This window comes from Miscanthus floridulus, chromosome 15 (genome assembly GCF_019320115.1).
Source record: "Miscanthus floridulus cultivar M001 chromosome 15, ASM1932011v1, whole genome shotgun sequence".
In the NCBI taxonomy this organism is placed as follows: Eukaryota; Viridiplantae; Streptophyta; class Magnoliopsida; order Poales; family Poaceae; genus Miscanthus; species Miscanthus floridulus.
This window is the reverse complement of record NC_089594.1, coordinates 2,296,976-2,304,577: the sequence shown is the minus strand read 5'-3', so window position 1 is coordinate 2,304,577 and position 7,602 is coordinate 2,296,976. Positions and strand designations below refer to the sequence as shown.

The following is a 7,602-nucleotide window of genomic DNA, read 5'->3' as shown; positions in this document are numbered from 1 at the left end:
TCCTGTATGAACTTTTAGTTGATGTCTATCACTTATGTCTCCCTTATGTGTCAATGAATGCTATTGTATGTTCTGATGTTCTAATTTGGTTGTCAATGAAGTGTATGTGTTTTAGTGCATGGCAACTACAAAATAGATCAAGTGCAAGTCAATCTAGTCTTAACATTACAAGCCATCAAGTTTGGCTTTGAGCCAAGTTACATAACAGCGACAAGTCTGAATTTAAGCCTTCAAGTTTGGCTTATAGCCAAGTCACATAACAACGAAAAGTCTGAATTTAGGCCAATTATGGTTGATTACATTACAAAGGCTACAAAAGCATAGTTCTAGACAACATTAGAAGTCATCTTCCAAAAGCATCATCAGCAGGTTGCAAACACTACACTTGCAATTATTTCACTCAACAAGCACATCCATCACCAGCTGCTTCTTGGCCTTGCCCAGATCTTTCTTCGGCTGCACCTTGTCTCCCTTGCATTGTTTTGCCTTTTTTCCATTCACTCCCTTTGTACTCTGTCCATCAGTGGATTTTGCACCATCTCTTTCCATCTTCCTCTTGCGACTGTTAACAAATGAAAGACATTAGTATAGTAGAAGCAAATTGTTACAAGTTCAAGGGTAGTGAGATATGTAACCTCCTAGTGTTGCCTGCAGGACTATTGGTTAGTGGGGCTGTAATGGTGATGGAACATGCTCCAGTTTGGGATTGTTGGGTTGATGCAGTGCTTGCAGCCATTGTCTTTTTGTTCCTCTCTTTTTTTGGCTTAGGTGCGGCTGGAGGTGGAGCATCACTGTCATACACTGTCTCATTGCAAGTCTTCATCATGTGACCAAATTGTCCACACCTCTTGCACTGTCTCATTCCACTGGTTCTCCCTCCTTCTTCTGCACCCTTCATCCTTCTTGTTCTAGGTCTGCCAGCTGCCCTCTTTAGGATTGGTGGCCACAGTTTGAAACCCATGTCTACCTTGGGCCATTGGTTCCTATCTGTCATAGGCATTACAATTCCAGCATATGCCTTCTTGAACACATCAATAGAGTAGTAGTCATCAATATAGTCCTCTGCACTCTTGTTTCTCAGTGAGTTAATGAAGCAAAGGGCATGAGTGCAGGGGAGCCCAGTGATGTGCCACCTATTACAACTACATGTTCTGTTATCTAGATCAATAGTGTGTCTCCAGGTCTTCAGCTCTTTAGTTGTGCCTTGAATCTCAGCTGTGTTGTTGTGTCCTCTATGAATGATATAGTTCAGGTTTCTGCTTTTTGCATTCAGATCTTTAGTTACATGAGGAAGGATCTTGTCTATCATCTTGTTGGATAACCTTCTTCTAAGGTCATGCTTCTCCATGATCATCTGCCTTATCCTGTCCATCAGTGGGATGACTGGTTGTGCTTTCTCCTTTCTAATCCAACTATTAAATGTCTCTGCAATATTGTTTGTGACATAGTCACACTTGCTATCCGGTGAGAATCTCCACCTGTTCCACAAATGTTTGTGGTTCTCCTCTATCCATTTTATTGCATTTGGAGAAGCTTTCTGCATGGTCTTGTAGTGATGCTCATAGTGCTTATTGTTAAAAGCTCTACATGCAGGCCAAAGGTGTTTCTTGAAAATAGCCCCTCTATACCTCTTCTGAAAGTTCTTCACTAGATGCCTCATACACTCTCTATGTTCCACTCCATTTGAAAACATAGCTGTAACTGCACTATCTATACCCTTGCCTGCATCTGTGGATATCACAAGTCCAGGAGGTGAGCCTATTGCAGTCTGAAGCTTTTCAAAAAACCACTTCCAGCTATCTGCGGACTCTGACTCAAACACCCCATATGCAACTGGAAATAGCCAGCCATGACCATCAACTGCTGAAGCTGATGCCAATTGACCCCTCCACCTTCCTGTCAAAATAGTGGAGTCAACACCTAAAAATGGCCTACAGCCATTGAGAAACCCATCTACACAAGCCTTCAATGCAATAAACATCCTAGTAAACCTCATCTTTTTACCAATAGGAGCATACTCTATCTCCACTATGCTTCTAGGGTTGGTCCTCTCTACCTCTACTTTGAAACTAAAAGCATCAGCAAAATTGTCATTCTACTTTCCCATTATTTGCTCTAGAGCCAACCTTCTCCCATCCCAAACCACGTAGTAAGATAGCATGATCTTGAACTTCTTCTCCAGATCTTTCTTTAGTTCTGTAGCTCCAGTATTTGGTTGATCCCTAAGAATGTCAATGACTCTGTCTCTGACCCATTTGTTGGTAGCCATGCAGTTCTAGTCAAGCTTGGAAGTGCTAGCACAGTTATGCTTAGCATGGAGCTTTTTTATCTGCAACAAAAAAGAAGGGCTAAATCAGCTTACAAGGGCATGAAACAAACAATACACCACATATAACTGTAAATTACATAGTTAAAAGCAGGTATGGTGACCTGCCATGTCTTGCCATCCTGCAGCTCAGAAGCATGAATCCTCCACCTACACTTCTTCTTTTTGCAACTTCTGCCCTTGCAGAACCCTCTGTACCTTTTAGCCTCACTATAATGTGCATCAATTTCAAACTCATTAAGAACAGCAAACTGCCTAATTGCCCTCTTAAAAGTATCTCCATCTTCAAATGTGACACCAAGAGCAATGGTTGGGTTCTCCAGGTCAGTCACATATTCAACAATCTCACATCCAGCTTCATCATCAACAAAAAGGTCATCCAACTCACTACAGTCACCATCAGTTGATTGCCCTCATGTTCTAGCTGTTCTTCAACATCAGATAAATACGGATGCTCATCATTTAGACCCACATATTCTACCTCATCCTCATCCCATGGTTCCTCGTCATCTGAGAGATCCCTTTTCCTTCCCTTACCTCTCTTAGACTTAGCCTTGGTTTTGGTAGTCCCTGTCTCTGCATTGTTAGCTACGACATCTTCTGTCTCATCCTCAGCAACATACTCAATCAAAGCTAGAGGGATGGGCTCTGTGGCAACACTAGCACTACCAACATGATGTGTAGAAGGTTCAACAGATACACTTTGGCTGTGCTCAACTGTCACTGTGTCATAAACTGCCACAAACAGAGGCAACCTCCTCATCTCCCAATACAGGTCCATTGCATCCATCAAGCTGGCATCAGAAGTTACATTGGTGAAAGCGGACACAGTCCTATTCCAATAGCAAACTGATATTCCTTGGTTCGAACCATGCTTCACTCTCTTTGCTATTTCATCTTTTATGTCCATCAAGTTGGTTGAATCACGATCAACAATAAGCTCAAGATTTGAATCTAGGTGCACTACATGACTACCATCATCGCAAACCTCAACATAATTTGGAATGCGCGCAGCAATTCTGCACGCCGAACTACTATCCATCCTAAAACAAATGAAAAAATGGTAGAGAACAATGAAAAGTGATTCATAATTGCAACCCTAAATTGACCCTAAATCGACCGCGGCTTTAACGCATATTGATAACGCCAAATAGAACCAAATCACTTGATGGAGATACACTGAAATAGTTAATTGAACAACTTGCACATCAAATGGCCAAAAATGCTTACCCTTTTGGAACCCAACCAAGATTTAGGCCCTTCGATTGCCATTCATTCCTTGGTCCCAAGCGATTCCTACGTTTCTCTGGTGCCATCTCGTCCAACTCCTCTGCTTGGATCTATGGACACATAGCTGCGGAGAGGAAGGTGGCGCCGATTGTGGACAAGGAGGGAGCGCGGGTGTGGAGAGGAGGGCGATGGCTAAACTGGTGGCGGCGGTGAGACTGATGGCGGCCAGGGATGGGGAATTGCAAGAGCAGCTAGGTCAACCAGGCAAGTCAAGTCGACCCAGGGGCACCCATTGTCATTTCCAAAAAGTTCTCTGTCCAAAACTAGGGAAAATGATTGTTTACTGCGCGCGGTGTGTTACAACAAAGAAACCCGAATTCGTAATGTGTCTCAGCCAATAACACAGTTGGCGGTGTGCCGCAGCCAAAACAACGTTTCCCCAGTGTGCCAGCCCAAAATTTCCCCATAATTTTATAGGTTATTACCCCTATTATTTTCCTATGCTAGTCTTCATTTGTTCTAATATTTTAACCTCTGACATTTTGGAGAATGTAGTGTGTGAGCGGATTTGGTATACCAATGCAATTTATTTCAACCAGTTGCATAGATATATGACTTGAGCAAATTATAAAAGCCCGTTTGACTGGTCATAAAGCCGTTTGTGCTGATTTGTATGACTGATTTTTTAGAAGAGAAAAATACTATACCATGGTGTAAGGAAAATGGACCCTTGGCCCATTTACTTTGGATTTTGGTGTTTGATGACCAATACAACCAAATTGGACTAATGAATTTGCAAATGTTTGTTTTGTAGTTCAATAGGGTGCAAGACGTAACTTGGACGAAGGCGACGTAATGATCCGATGATCAACACCTCAAGCAAGACCTTAGGAGCACAAGAGAAGACCCAAGAGATCAAGCAAAGTCCAAGCATGAAGATTGGAACCAAGCCGTACGTAAGATCGCCAAGAAATGAGCTCGCAGAGGCGACCAGATGCTGGACCGGACGCTGGTGGCTCGGCAGTCGGGACGACCGAATGCTGGACCGGTGGCTCGGCAGTCGGGACAACCAGACGCTGGACCGGTGGCTCGGCAGTCGGTGGCTCTGCAGTCGGGACGACCGGACACGGGCGGCGAAACCAACCGGACGCAGGGAAGCAGCGTCCGATCAAGTACAGAGAGGTTCTAGAACGGCAAAACTATGACCAGACGCGTCTAGTGGCAGGTGACTAGACGCTGGCAGCGTCCGATCAGTGGTTCGTGGTTCAACGATCGGGACGACCGGACGCGTCCGGTCAGGACGATTCAGCGTCCGGTCAGTAGCAGTTTCACGGGAATTCGACCCCAACGGCTACTTTCTCAGTGGGGCTTATAAAGACAACCCCCAACCGGCCATTTGAGCAGTGTGGAGCTAAGGAAACATACCAAGGGTGTTGATACACCATTTTAGTGATCTCCACTTGCATAGTGCTTAGTGATTCATTAGGTGATTAGCGTAGGTGCTTTGCAAAGTGCTTAGGTTGATTAGACCACCGCTTATACGCTTGCTCTAGGTTTAGGCCTAGTGTTTAGTGAGGTTTATATACCTCTTACCACTCGGTGCTTGCGAGACCATTGTTGTACATCGGAGGGGCTTGAAGTCTTGCGAGATCACACCGACCGCGTTTGTGGTGTGGCCGCCACCGTGTACCGGAGGGAACAAGGCCCACGGTGTTTTGGCTGGAAGCTTGATAGTGAAGATGGCGGGGAGCATCTGGGAGAGGCTTGCCGGAAGGCACGTTGGAGACCCACTTGCGCGTGGAGAAGGTCCGAGGCTATCCACAGAGTTACCCGACCGGGAGCTTGGCCCTTGCGAGGGATTCCTTGTGAGGGGCTCCAACGAGGACTAGGGAGAAGCTTGCGCACTTCTCGATACCTCGGTAAAAATACCAGAGTCGTCGATGGGAGTTTGCATATCTCTACCTTGCTCTTTAGCTTCCGTATTTACATTGATTACTTTACTACGTTTGCAGTAGAGATAGCAATACACTAGCAAAACTATAGTTGCACATCTAGATAGTTTATCTATTGTATATGTTTTGCTAGGGTTAGAAAAAGAGACCATAGTTTAGAGTTAGAATTTTTAAGTTACCTAATTCACCCCCCTCTTAGGTGTCACGGCCCCTTCAATTGGTATCAGAGCCGGTTGGCTCATTTTGGACTTTTGGCTTAACCATCGTTGAGCCGACGCTATTTAGAGTGGTTGGGATGGATACCACTAGGCCTCCGCACTTTGATGGCACTAAATTCCCATACTATAAAGCTAGAATGGCTTGCCACCTTGAGGCAGTTGATTTGGGTGTATAGAGAGTCACTCGTGACGGGATGAAACCCATCAAGAATCCCGAAAAACCCACAAAGAGTGATGAAAAAGAAATGCACTTCAATGCTAGAGCTAAAAATTGCTTGTTTGAATCACTTAGTATGGATGTTTTTAACCAAGTATTCACTTTAAATATAGCATATGAAATTTGGTTAAAACTCCAAGAGCTCCATGATGGCACAAGCAATGTCCGTGAGCAAAAACATTGTCTAGCAAAGCAAAACTATGATTCCTTTACTATGAATGATGATGAGCTTGTTCGTGATATGTATTCTTATTTGAATCTAATTATCAATGAGCTCCATTCTATAGGATTATTAAAGCTAGATGATGCAGACATCATGAGGAAGATCATCTCCGTGCTACCACAAAAGAAATATGCAAGCATCATCACCATCCTTCACAACATGGAGGACTTGAGCAACATGACCCTGGGCATAGCCATTGGCAAGTTAGTGGCATTTGAAATGTCACGTAAGATGGGTCAAGAAGAAGCTTCTTCATCAAGCAAAGGCAAAGCTCTCGCTTGTAGCGAGAAAAAGAAGATGAAGGGCAAGCAAGTTGAGACAAGCTCAAGCTCAAGCTCAAGTTCCTCAAGTGAAGATAAAGAAGATGAGGACGATGATGATGATGATGATGAAGATTCAAGTGATGATCAATCTTCCTCCACCTCCGATCTTGATGAAGAATCAATCAAAGTGATCAACAAGGTGGAGAAGATGATCCAAAGGCTCAATGTTAAGGGTGTGCCCATCCAAATTCAAGATTTTGTTTTCACAAATCAAAGAAATAAGCAAAGAAAGAGAGGATGTTATGGATGCGGCGAGTTGGGGCACTTTGTGGAAGTTTGTCCAAACAAGCCTACACCCAAGACAAAGAAGAAGGCATACAAAAACCAAGCCCTCACATCAATAAGATCATAGGATGATTCTTCAAGTGAAGAAGAACCCCATCACAAGAGGCGAGGCCACAAGCACTCATCATCAAGCTCTTCTCGTGTGTACCTTATGGCACGAGGTAATGAAAGCTCTTCCTCTAGTGAGAGTGATAGTGATGATGATATGCCTTCTTATCATGAACTTGTGCAAGAAAATCTTAATTATGCTAAAGCTTGAATTAGTCAACAAAAGAAGCTCAAAAGTTTAAAAGAAAAGCTAGATAGTTCATAAAAAGCATACAAAACCTTGCTTGAACAATATGAGAACTTTGCTAATCTCAATGTTGAACTATCTACTAAAATTGAGAAACTTGAGACTAGTGCAACAATAAATGCATGCACAATCAATGATGAGCAACTCTAAATGAAAAATGAAAAATTAAAAGAAAAGTTAGCTAGCTCACAAGAAGCATATAATAGTTTGCTTGCTAAAATGGAAACCATGTGCAAACATTGTGATGAGCTAACTAATAAAGTTGCTAATCTTGAAGCCGTTAGCACAACCTCCACCAAAGGCATCTAAAAAGAAAAGTCCTATCTTTAACATGTCTAAAAAGGATGCCTCTACTTCTTGTAATGATTTATGTTTAGACTCACCTTGGTGCAACCAAGTTTGTGTTGAGAAAGTTGTTGTAGATACATGCCACACAAGAGGTTGCAAAGGAGAATGAGCAACTCAAGCAAGAAGTAGCTCGCCTCACCAAGGACTTGACTCAAGTGAAAGGCAAGGCAAAGCAAACCCAACTT

General features: G+C 43.3%; 1 pseudogene; it reads right to left on the bottom strand.

The window, feature by feature from the left end:
• Positions 1 to 396: 396 nt before the first annotated feature.
• LOC136509476 (uncharacterized) lies at positions 397 to 2,284 on the bottom strand (annotated as a pseudogene).
• Positions 2,285 to 7,602: the final 5,318 nt, after the last annotated feature.